Source organism: Cervus canadensis, chromosome 6, assembly GCF_019320065.1.
Source record: "Cervus canadensis isolate Bull #8, Minnesota chromosome 6, ASM1932006v1, whole genome shotgun sequence".
Lineage (NCBI taxonomy): Eukaryota > Metazoa > Chordata > Mammalia > Artiodactyla > Cervidae > Cervus > Cervus canadensis.
In genome coordinates this window covers 33,192,839-33,205,504 of record NC_057391.1, presented here as the reverse complement: position 1 = coordinate 33,205,504, position 12,666 = coordinate 33,192,839, and the positions used below count along the sequence as shown (strand labels likewise).

Here is a 12,666-nt window from a genome sequence, read left to right as displayed (position 1 = left end):
CCAGATTTATCCAAGATGCATATCTCATCTTTCCTAGTCGCAGACCAAACTTGGTATAAACTCTTCTGTGAGGTTTCCCTGTGATGGACATGACACAAAAATAAATGACCTGTTCACTTTTATTTCCTTTCTCGGCTTTGTTCATCTTAACTCCATTATCTCACTCTTCTGTGTATTAGCTGTGGCAGAATTAGATGTGAAAGGCAGGGCTTTGGCTATTGAAAGGCTCTCTTTCATGTGTCCAGAAATGCATTTGAGACTGACAATTCAAGTTTTGTAATGTTTTGACATTGAATAACACATTAGGAAAAGGTTATAAGATAAAAAAATTTCTAGTGCAAATATGCGTGTATTTTGGAGGTATAAAACTCTGAGTGCATGCACAAGTCAAGGTTGAAGGTGAAGCTGCTGATATGAATGAGAACTGAATTTTTCTTTTGGATACAGCTAAAGGAACAACTGACAGTAAAGACTAAAGAAAACCTATGATGAAGAGATACACTTGAACTAGTGGATCAACAAGCCATCAAGCAGCTCAGATGTCTTCCAGATGTCTCAGAAAAAAAGTCTATAATAGGAAAAATTTTCCAACTTACTATCTTTATAAAAATGTCTTTTTAATATTTTTATACTTTGAATAAATTTCTATTTAAGTATATTATTTATTTTATTCATATTTTATATTTAAATATATTTAATATTTTATTTATATCAAGATATTTTGATATTTTGATACTTAAAAATAACGGAAGAATAATACTGAGGTAAAGATAAAAGAACACCAGTATGCTATATTTTATTAAATAGTGTCTGAACATTTAATGTGCTGTTGAATTCAGTATGCTAGCATTTTGCATTAGCTATGCAAATTTTGAGAATTTTGTATCCATATTCATCAGGGATATTGACCTGTAGTTTTTCTTTGTTTTTTCTTTTACCTGGCTTTGGTTTTAGAGCAATGCCTGTGCTGAGTTGGTGGCTTGCCATTGGCTGGACTCTGTGGTGATCCATGTGGGCCTGCTGGTAGGCTCTATGTTAGATGGGACCACTAGATGGACTCTGAAGTCACCTCTCATTGAGTGGGGTTGTAGGCTTTGTCGCCACTGTTTAGAGTCTGGTTGGGCAGGGCTGCTCTCTGATTGGATGGGGCTCCTGATTCAATTCTTTGCTCAGGTGGGGCTACAGACAGGGCTTGGCAGTCACATAGAGCCTTAGGCTGTGTCCTCTGTGATCAGGTGGAACCACAGGCCGTGTCCGAAAATAATTAGGGTGATCAAGTTGTCTTGTGACTGTACTCATTTTCGGTTGAGGTTGCTGGCCATGCTCTCTCACTGAGCAGGATCTCCACCTGGACCTCACAGATCAGTGAACCTGGAGACCATGCTTTGCAGCTGGGCAGAACTACTGCCTAGGCTTTCTAGCCAAGTGGTGGCCACAGGTTGTGCTGGATCAGGTCACAATGGCTGTCGTTAGCAGTCAGGAAGGGCTGTTGACTGGACTCTACAGCTGAGTAGTACCATAGGCAGGACTCTGAGGCTTCCCAGGATCACTGTTCAAGCTCTCTGGTTATGCAATGTCATTGGCTATGCTCACAGATGGAGTTGGCTGCTGGTTTGTCTCCCTGTCAGAGGAAGACTGTAGGATGGCCTCGGTGATACCTGGGATCTCTGGCCAGCTCTTGGTCAGGTCAGACTGGAGGCTAAACTCAGCAGTTGGGTAATGGTTGTGAATTTTCTTCTCTGCCTGGACACACTAGGATATGCTAAAAGGTTGCTGAGCATGGTTACATGCTTGTCAGTGGGGGCAGGATTATAGATTATGCTCGGCCATTGGGCAGGGCTTTGAACTAGCTTCCCTGCCTATGCAGGGCCATAGAACATACTCCATGGCAAATAGGGCCTGTTGGATGGGGACCCATATCAGGCCAAACTGCCAAAACCAAGGTCCCTGGACAGAATGGGATACCAGCTTGCTTTCAGATGGTGCAGGGCAGCTGGCGGGGGTCTCTGCTAGAACACTGCACCTTGCTACAGGCAGCCACCTGGGCTTCCATAATCTGAGCCCTGGTGCCGTAAGCCCCACCCCCTTCTCCATCTCTTTGTAATTCCCAATGGTTCAGTCCTGAAGCTTCTCCCAGTGACCGCTGACCCCAGTGTGCCTCAGTGTGAGGTGAAACCTGAGTGTGCCTCCCAAGCTGTGTCCCATAATAGAGGGGAATCTGGAGGTCCATCTTGGATTCTCTTTTCCCACTGGAGAAATTGAGACGCCAGGAGATCCTCTTGTCACAACACTGCACCCACTTTGTGGAGGGGCCAATGCAGTCAAGGTGAATGGCTCCTCCATTGGAAGGGCCAGTGCAGCAAAGGAGGAGCAATGATTTCACGGGTGCCTCAGCCTTCCTCTCAGGTTCTGGGACTTTTCACAATAGTTTCTTATCTATGAACTGGTGCTAATTCTTGTGAGGAGGACTGAAGTCAAGAACTACCTATGTTGCCATCTTGATGATGTCATCATAGTAAATATATTTTATAAGGCTGATTACTAGGTTGTGCTAATTAGTTTACATTTTCATAATTCATACCATTTCATACCATTTTCATAATTCATACCATTTCATACCATTTTCATAATTAATTTAAGCAGATTAAATGTGAGTTTATGGTTATTTTTATATTCAACACCTTAATTATTATCTCATTATTACATGGTCAAACCCAACCCCACGAAGTTTTATAGTGCTTACACCTAAAAGATATGTTCAAAATGCAGCCAGTAAAAGCTCAAACATAAATCATTCTCAGTGATTTGCGGATATTAAAGAATCCTTACATTGCTGGAATAAAGCCCACTTGGTCAGGATGCATGATCTTTTTAATATGTTGTTGCATTCTGTTTGCTAGAATTTTGTTAAGGATTTTTGCATTTATGTTCATCAGTGATATTAGCCTGTAGTTTTCTTTTTTTGTGCCATCTTTGTCTGGGTTTTGGTGGCCTAAAATGGTGGTGGCCTCATAGAATGGTGGAAGTTTACCTTCCCCTGCAATTTTCTGGAAGAGTTTGAGTAAGATCGGCATTAGCTCTTCTCTAAATTTTTGGTAGGATTCAGCTGTGAAGCCATCTGGTCCTGCGCTTTTCTTTGCTGGAAGATGTCTGATTACACTTTCGATTTCTGTGCTTGTGATGGGTCTGTTAAGATTTTCTATTTCTTCCTGGTTCAGTTTTGAAAAGTTATACTTTTCTAAGAATTTGTCCATTTCTTCCAAGTTGTCTGTTTTATTGGCATGTAGTTGCTGATAGTAGTCTCTTATGATCCTTTGTATTTCTGGGTTGTCTGTGTGATTTCTCCATTTTCATCTCTGATTTTGTTGATTTGATTCTTATCCCTTTGTTTCTTGATGAGTCTGGCTAATGGTTTGTCAATTTTATTTGTCTTCTCAAAGAACCAGCTTTTAGCTTTGTTGATTTTTGCTATGGTCTCTTTTGTTTCTTTTGCATTTATTTCTGCCCTAATTTTTAAGATTTCTTTCCTTCTACTAACCCTGGGGTTCTCATTTCTTCCTTTTCTAGTTGCTTTAGGTATAGAGTTAGGTTATTTATTTGACTTTTTTCTTGTTTCTTGAGGTAAGCCTGTAATGCTATGAACCTTCCCCTTAGCACTGCTTTTACAGTGTCCCATAGGTTTTGGGTTGTTGTGTTTTCATTTTCATTCATTTCTATGCATATTTTGATTTCTTTTTTGATTTCTTCTGTGATTTGTTGGTTATTCAGAAGCATGTTGTTTAGCCTCCATATGTTGGAATTTTTCATGTCAATGTATGGCAAAAACCACTACAATATTCAATATTGTAAAGTAATTAGACTCCAACTAAAATAAATAAATTTTTTAAAAAAATCATTCCCAGTGAGTACATGCATCCAGAAGTTTAACAGCAATTAAACAAGAGCAGGTAAATAGGTACATTTTTGTAGAAGGGGTGGTATAGTGGAAAAGGTCAGATTCTAACTACTTCCATACTAATTGCTCATAAAATTTAAATGTTGAAGTTATGTTTGTTAGTAGAATCTTGAAAGCAGCAATGAATATTCATGAATAATCAATAAATTAATAAACCAATGGAGGGAAATGCCCAGGTGTCTTCTGTTGCCCCTCCGCATACTCTTTCTGACCTTCTCTTCTGTACTATCCGTAGAGGCTGACTGTTTAGACTCATTAAAGGTCCTGTATGGCTGCTGTCTTGTGGCCAGATTGTTAACTGTGGAACATTGGGAGGAGCTCAGTGGGAAGAAGGAGAGGGAATCAGGGTTCTTAGTCCATAGCCCCCTTTCAGCAGGGTTGACACTGGCTGGCTGTTTTTCATAACAGAAGGTCTCAATTCCTGACAGCCTGTCTATATGGACATAGTGGAGGAAGGACAGTTTCTTCAATAAGTGGTAGTGGGAAAACTGGGCATCAACATATAAAAACATTAGATTATAACCTTACCTTATGCCATACACAAAAATAGAATAAAAGCGGATTAAAGACTTAAGTGTGATATCTGAAACTATAAAACTCCTTGGATAAAACATAGAGGAGATCTTTATGACATAGGTCTTGGCAATGATTTCTTCAATGTGATACCAAAAGCACAGCCCACAAAAGAAAAAATAGACAAGCAGGACCATATCAAACTCCAAAGCTTCTGCACAGCAAAGGAAACAACTGAATTAAAGGCAACTTATGGAGTTAGAGAAAACCTTAGCAAACTCTATATCTGATTTATAAGGAACTACTATAATTCAGTAGCAAAAGATAATAATTCAATTTAAAAATGGGCAAAGGACTTGAGCAGATATTTCTCTAAAGTAGATACAGAAATGGTTAACAGGATATGAAAAGATGCTCAACATCCTTAATTATCAGGGAAATATAAATCTAAACCACAGTGTACTATCTCCTCACACCCATTAGGATGACAATTATTTAAAAAAAAAAAGATAGCAAAGGTTGTACAAAAGTTCGAACCTTAGCACATTGTTGTGAGAATATAGAATATAAAATGGTGCAATTGCTATGGGAAATATTAGTATTTTAGTAGTATTTACTAGTATTAGAAAATAATAGTATGAAGATTCCTCAAAATATTGAAAACATAGGTTTCATATGATCCAGAAACCTCACTTCTGGACATATATTCAAAATAATTGAAATCAGGATATTTAAGAGATATCTGCACTCCCATTTCATTGCATAGACAATTTACAATAGTCTAGCTATGGAAGCAACTTAAGTGCCCATCCACAGATAATGGATTAAGAAAATATGAGATGTGCATCTATAAAATTATTTATGTATGTACATGTAATTCAGCCTTAAAAAAGGACAAAATTCTGCCATTTGTGACAACATGGGTGAACCTGGAAAACATTATCCTAAGTTAAATAAAATAATCCTTTAATTTAAAAAATTATAAAATAAATAAATAAAATAACTCTTTAATTAAACTCTCCTTAAATCACACAGTTTGAATATGCCATTTCTTTCCTGCCAAAATTCTGAAGGATACAGAAAATAATGGGCAAAATGAATAGGAACAATCATTTTTTCAACTTATTTCCAATATTTCCAATATTTCAACTTATCAGCTGTGTAAAGTTAGGCAAATGATTCAGCTTCTTTAAATCTCACTTTTCTTATGTGTTAATGAGGATGTGTGTGCATGCTAAGTCACTTCAGTCATGTCCAGCTTTATAGCCTGCCACACTCCTCTGTCCAGAGGATTCTCCAGGCAAGACACTGGAGTGTTCTCCAGGGGAGATTCCCTTCTCTCAGAGATCTTCCCAACCAAGGGATTGACTCCATGTCTCATTTCTCCTGCAATGGCAGGCGGGCTCTTTACCACTAACATCATCTGGGAAGCCGATTAATGAGGATAATCATCCCTATTTTTGGTGGGCAAGATAAATGACCCTGAAAAATATCCACTTTCTAATCCCCACAAACTATGAACTATTATGTCTCATGGGCAGGGTGTATTAAGGTTTCAATTGGGAGTAAAGCTGCTGATCAGGTGTAATTAAGTAAGGAGATTAGCTTGATTCATCCAGGTGGACTCAATGTAATTACAAGGATACTTAAAATGTAGAAGGAGGCAGAAGGGTTAGTATCAAAGTGAGGTCCTTCCTGAAAGATTTGAGTTGCCATTTCTGGCTTTCAGGTTGGGGGAAGAAGCCACAAGACGAAAACAATGGGCAGCAAGGAAGCAGATTCTCCTCAGAACCTCCAGAAGAAGTGTTTTAGTACTTCTGACTTCAGAAAGGTAAGATAATGGATGTTTCTTGTTTTAAACTGTAGTGTCTTAAGCTGTTGTAATTTGTGCTCATTCGTTAGAGCATCAACAGAAAACTCACTATATGGGTTTGTTTTGAGAATTGGATGAAACAATGTAAAACCTAGTGTTTTTATGCATGAGTGCTGGAGTTAGTTAAAACTGTGTTTTGAGCCTCTTTTTCAAACTAGGAACTATCACCTTGATTGGATTATGTAACAACTCTGTTTTTTTCATCTATATTTAAGAAGATAATATTTGGAAATACAAAACTTTTGTCAGTTCATTTTTATACTTTCTTATACTTGATAATTTTCTTAGTTGGACAGAATTAGGTATGCTGTCTTAGGCATTAGTAAGGTAATTTGTAAAAGAAAAGAAACACTTCATAATTGATTAGGAAGGATTAATGGAAGCAAGGAAGAGAATTCATGCTAAAAGAATAATGTTGAACAATGAATAGAGTTACAGCTAAACAACATTGCCTCCAGTCCTAAAGAGTTTAGAAGAGGACCATTAGGAGGAGATGGCAGGGGGACAGGGGAATGGGTAGGCATAAATGCTACGGGAAGTTGTGGGGAAACTCTATCATCTCTAGCAGCTCTTTCTTCACCATTCTGTGTAGGACTGTGGCTCAACAGAGCAGGAAAAAATAGGTCGACTGTTGTTTTTTCTTCTGTGAGATAAAAGTCTCCCATTGAAAACTAACTGTACATGGTTGTCTAGCTGAATAACCCTTTTAGTGACCGTGGTCTTCACAGATTCTTATGTAGACTGTGTGGACAATTGTTCCTCACCTCTGGTTTCATTGGCTCAAAATAAGTGTCTTGTTATCCCCAAATAGAGTGAAGTATCTATGACAGCTGAAGAAATGGAAGCTAATAGGAAAACACTGGTTCCTATCTTATTATTGAACAGCAATGGTCGAGCACAACCTGTGCTTGATAATCCCCTCACCATGTAAATAGAGGGTTAATAATCCAAATTTCTTAGGATTGAATGAGGTAATGCATACCAGGTTCTTATCTAAGACCCTGGTGATAACCAGTGAAACTAAATTTCCTACAGTTCCATAGCATTCACAAGTCAAATTTACTGTTTCTTTTTGCCTTTATAGTGAAAACATAAAGTATAAAATTCAACAAGTTCCAAAGAATGGAGTGTAAAGAAGTCTCCCTCCTCCCTCTGCTCCCAGTTAGGTAGTTTCACTTTCAAGGGGCAACTATTTTATAGACTCTTGTACCATATCAAAAATATTTTACATATTTATAACTATTTTCTATTGTTTCCTTGCCAATGACAGTACATCAGTTTTTGCGCTTGCCTTTGCCACATCAGTAAATAGAGTCCTACTTAACTACAGTTATGAAATAACTTGTGCAGTTTTGACCAGTTCTCTGTGCTGTTTTTAGACTCAGAAATATCCCCTTCACAGTAGAGTTGGCAACAAGTTAAAGTAGACAAAGCCTGTTGAATGTGCACACTTGTGATAATTGCCAAATTATTTACATAAGACCATGTTCATTCAAATGGACTCTAATTGCCAAGCAATGAATGTTGACTAGAGGACCCATTTTAACCAATGGCCATAGGTAGATGTTCACTCCAGGACTGGGTTCATAAGTGCACATTTCTTCCACAGTAAGCAGATGAGCAGACATGTAGGAGGTCTAAACAGCTGTCATAAACATGGTCCCTCAGGGCCTGATTACAGAAGCTGGATGGACTTGCCTACTGCATGCAGGTCCAGCTCCTGCTTGGCTTCCCTCATTGAAGTCACTATCTTTTAGGCCAGCATCCACGTTTGACATCATTTATCTACATGAACAGGTGCTCCCATAAAATGAACTGCAGAAAAAGCAAATGCTATGGCAGGGCTCAGTGAGTTCCAACTTGATGTTTCTGTAGAGGGTATTTTAGAAGACAGACAAGGTTTCTCTACAGTCTCAAGAAGCTGAACAGAGAAAACACAGAGAACAACGTATTGCACTGCAGAATAGCTTTTAAAAAATCTAGAAGGTTTTATTTTAAATCACTTATTTTAAAACATACCAATTCCCCCAAATTCCTTTAATATGATTTATCTTGTATTTCATGGTGTCTGAACTTGTGCCAGCATGATATTTGGTATAGCATTAAAACAAAATAACAATTGGTGGACTGTATTTCAACAAGATTATGGTGTGGCAAAGAGGATGAAGGCGGGACTGGAGCAGGGATAAAATGAGATTTTTCCAAATGGTAAAGCAACATATTTAATTCAAATCAAATGTTTTTGGAGCTCACAGTATTGCCAAAGTACTCAGATGACTACTGAAGAAAAAAATCTCTGGAAAAGTCCAGGAAATTGGGACATAAGTTTAAAAGGGAATTGTAGAATTTACCTAATAATACAGAATGGCAGTAATTTATATGTCTGACCATCAGGACTTCAGATTGGTCCAACCCCCAGTTGGTTTTCAATCCAGGAAGACTTCTATATTTTAATTTTTACACAGGTGAAATCACTTTAAAATTTCTGTTCAAAACTTCATGAATTTGAGGACTGAATAACCTGTGTAGAGGTGAAGACTTGTCCAATCCAAGGCAAATCCTGTTCATCTCATCAACCTAAATGGCCATAGCACATCAAATTCTTAAAAAAATAAGATAATGCAATACTTTAGGGGTAAGGAACACTTAGAAAGTCAGTATGATATTTTTGTATCACCACATCCTCACTGTCAGTTATCACAAAATTGAAATATCATCTCTTAGCAGGGGGAAAATAAAAAAGAATTAACAGATTGTTTACAAATAAATCCTACATTTAAAATGTATAGTTTTTAGATTAAAGAAAAGAAACATTATAAAATGAAACTTTTAAAAATTGGAAAAAATTAACATATCTCTATAAATATAGATAAATAGTCATAATGTAAGTAAACCCTGTACCATAAAGGTTGGCTTTATTTTAAATTTTATATTTGAGGTTGGATGCTTTAATGAATGTATATTCTTAGCTACTTGGGGGCATCAAGTGGTTGAATTCTACTTTGTATTTACTAAAGAAACTGATTTTTAAAAAATACTTTGTATAAATCAAATATCTAGATATAACCACCCCCTCCAAACATTTTTCAAAGACAATTGGCATGATAAGTTACATATTACAAAAATCTTTGTAATGTTACATATTACATATGTACATATTATGTTTTACATAAAGTTGCATATTACAAAAACCTTTTTGTTTCAGAATTTTTATCTTGTGGTATGGTTATACATCCCTTAAATTCATCCTTTCTTCTAAAGAAGCATTAGTTAAATCTCTTCATAATACCTGTCCCTACTTAAAATAAACAAAGAGATTAAAGTTGTATACCACACAGTTATTTTACAATAAAAGAATTTTTGATAAAAAGCGAAATAATAATTTTATAGTGTTAATATCTGATATTAGTAAGTAAATACCCTTAGAATGAGAGTAAGTAAATGGACACCCAGGAGCATGGAGTCACAAGAATGGAACTACTTCTTCAGTTATCTACTAATGATAGTATTTCGGTCTTAAAAATCACACACTGTCCTGTTGAATCAGCCTCAACTGGGACAGTATATTTTATACTCATGCATTTATGGGGGGAGAGAGATGATGAAAAAGGTGAGATACAGTTTAATGTCTGCTTTCTGGAAGGTGAAAATAGAATCTGCTTTAAAGATTTATCCCAGAGAGCAGCCTGTTCCCATTTTCTCTGTGAATTCTTTCTGATAATATATATCCTCTTTTGATCTGGAGAACTGACAAGCTGGTATTTATTTTCATGTCTGTGAGCAAACTCAGTTAGTGGCCTCTTATGGGTACAAACTAAAAGCAATTTAGTATGTTTAGGTGACTTGTTATATAGTTGATCAGGAGAAGTCATCACTAGGAAAGGAAATGCTGTATATTCAGTGAACACCTTTTCATCATAGTCACTCTTTTTATGGACTAAAATAACAATGAGATTGCTTTACACTGGAGATCTGTCTCTGGTATAGTATAATTTTAATGTCATCACAGACTTGAAACTTTATATATCTGACTATATTTTCTTCTTTTTCCAACTCTAGTATTTTCATGGGAACAAAAAATGATTAAAATTCTGATTATTAATATGAGCAAAACAAAAAAGTACATCTTCAAAATTAAAATTCAGAGAGAAACTGAATCCCATAACAGAGTATTCATTTATATTCAAAGAATGCTAATAATCTTCATTCTTTGTGCATGAGATCTAAAATTCAATCAGTATATCACCTTAACTGCAGAATCCAAAACTGAAAAGGCAAAGTAGATTTTTTCCAAGATAACCACTTGCTGCTATTGATCAAAGCTTGATCTAGGTTTATATACTATTGACAAGCTGCAGATGGGATTTTATAGATTTATCAATGTAAATGTAATTTACCAAATGTTTTGGTAATGTTTTCTGTTAGCTATCACTCTTGCTTATAACATGAGCAAACACAGCAACTGTTCTTTCTTCTGCTGTGATAATCACACTCCAAAGAATGAGCAGCTTTAGGCAAGGAGGTGATTCCCTTCTTTATTTGCCAGACAAATGCAACTCATTTGCTAGTATGAAGTGTGTAGGTACTTCCTACCCTGCTGCTTACCTAAATCCAGCTTCATGGCCATCTATGTTTAATATTATTAGTTTCAGATTTGGGATTTTAAGACTTTTCAGATATAAAAGAGTCAAAACTATAGTGATGCCAGAAAATATTACTTTTATTTGTGCTGTGGACATAAAAAAACTGTATGAAAAACTCGATTTATAGTTCTTTTGTTTACTTCTGAATTTAGGACCTCTGTGTTGAGGAAGTCAGTGACCTTAGGGGCCAAATCAGAGTCACAGAAATGCATAGCGTGTTTGAGGCCAGGGTGAGAAAACCTTCCACATGATATAAGATGTCCTGCAAAACAGAAAGAGAGGCAGGGGCAATGTTCTCTCACTGTGTAATTAAACCTTGCCATTGTTGCTCTGGAGTAAGCTATAGGAATCTTTTCAGGTGAGGTAAACAGCACATTAAAAATCACTGCGCATCATTTGTGAGTCTGTCCTATTTGATGCCCCAGCCACGTTGCTGTTTTCCTGCTGTCCATGGCTCTTGTGGTGTGTCTTTGCAGGAAGGCCTGCACACAGTCCTCTCCCTTAGACCTCTCTGCTGATTGCCCTGGGAGACAACTGCTGATCTCTTTAGTTCTAAAGTCTCCCCAAAGTGTTTCCTGAATACACACGTCACCCACATTTTAAGACTTATCATCCCAGACATAAAATTCCCACATTTGGTTAAAATCCACCCACGATTTTCACATGATAGATGATACAATAGATTCATATACATGACTACATTTATCATGCAAAAATTTGAACTTCCTTTTTAAAAAGAGCTCAGTATGTATGTGTGTGTGCTCAGTCATGTCCAACTCTTTGCAACCCCATGGACTGTAGCCTGCCAGACTTCTCTCTCCATGGGATTCTTCAGGCAAGAATACTGGGGTGGTTTGCCGTTTCCTCCTCCGGGGGATCTTCCCCACCCAGGGATCGAACCTATATCTCCTGCATTAGCAGGTGGATTCTTTACCACTGCCACCAGGGAAGCCCAGAAAGGACTCAATATATGTATGTGTATGTATATATACATACACACACACACAATATATGAATCTACTTACATTCTTTGGTGTGTTGCAGAGGCCATGAGTTCAGGGGATGAGAAGTTTAAATGAGGAAGTAAATGAGATTAGGGCTTGGTTTGTGTTCAAAAGAGATGGTTAATGAAGTCTAGGGCTGTCAAGAGGCACATGAATGGATTTAGTCATATTGATTGAATTCTTGTTCTTTCTTCCCATATAAGCAGAAGTCCCTATTGGTGTTGGAGGTTTAGATTTATCTCTTATATCTAGTATCAAATGTTATGATTTATATTTGAACAATGGCCCCATAAATACTTGCTAGAAGAGTGATGATGTCCTTAAGTCATCATACTTATTTTCATTTTAAATTTATCCCTGAAAATCATATGGTAGAAGAACATTAGTGTTAGATTTCTCACATTTCGTACCTACAAGTGGGGCTTTCCTGGTGACTCAAATGGCAGAAAATCCACCTGCAAGGCAGAAGACCTGGGTTTGCTCCCTGGGCTGGGAAAGTCCCCTGGAGAAGGTAGTGAAAACACACTCCACTATCCTTGCTTGGAGAACTCCATGGACAGAGGAGCCTGGCGGGCTATAGTCCATCAGGTCCCAAAGAGTCAGACACGGCTGGGTGACTGACACTTTCATACCTATAAAGTAGCAGATGAAAGAAAAATTTTGGCTTAAGTACCATAG

The 12,666-nt window shown here is 37.3% G+C and overlaps 1 long non-coding RNA gene across 1 annotated transcript in view; it reads left to right on the top strand.

Annotated features, from left to right (window-relative positions):
• Positions 1-6,301, top strand: part of LOC122443368 — a 331,554-nt gene extending 325,253 nt beyond the window's left edge. The window contains exon 3 of the long non-coding RNA XR_006269994.1: positions 6,198-6,301. This is a non-coding gene — a long non-coding RNA (uncharacterized LOC122443368). The remainder of the gene's footprint in view (positions 1-6,197) is intronic.
• Positions 6,302-12,666: the final 6,365 nt, after the last annotated feature.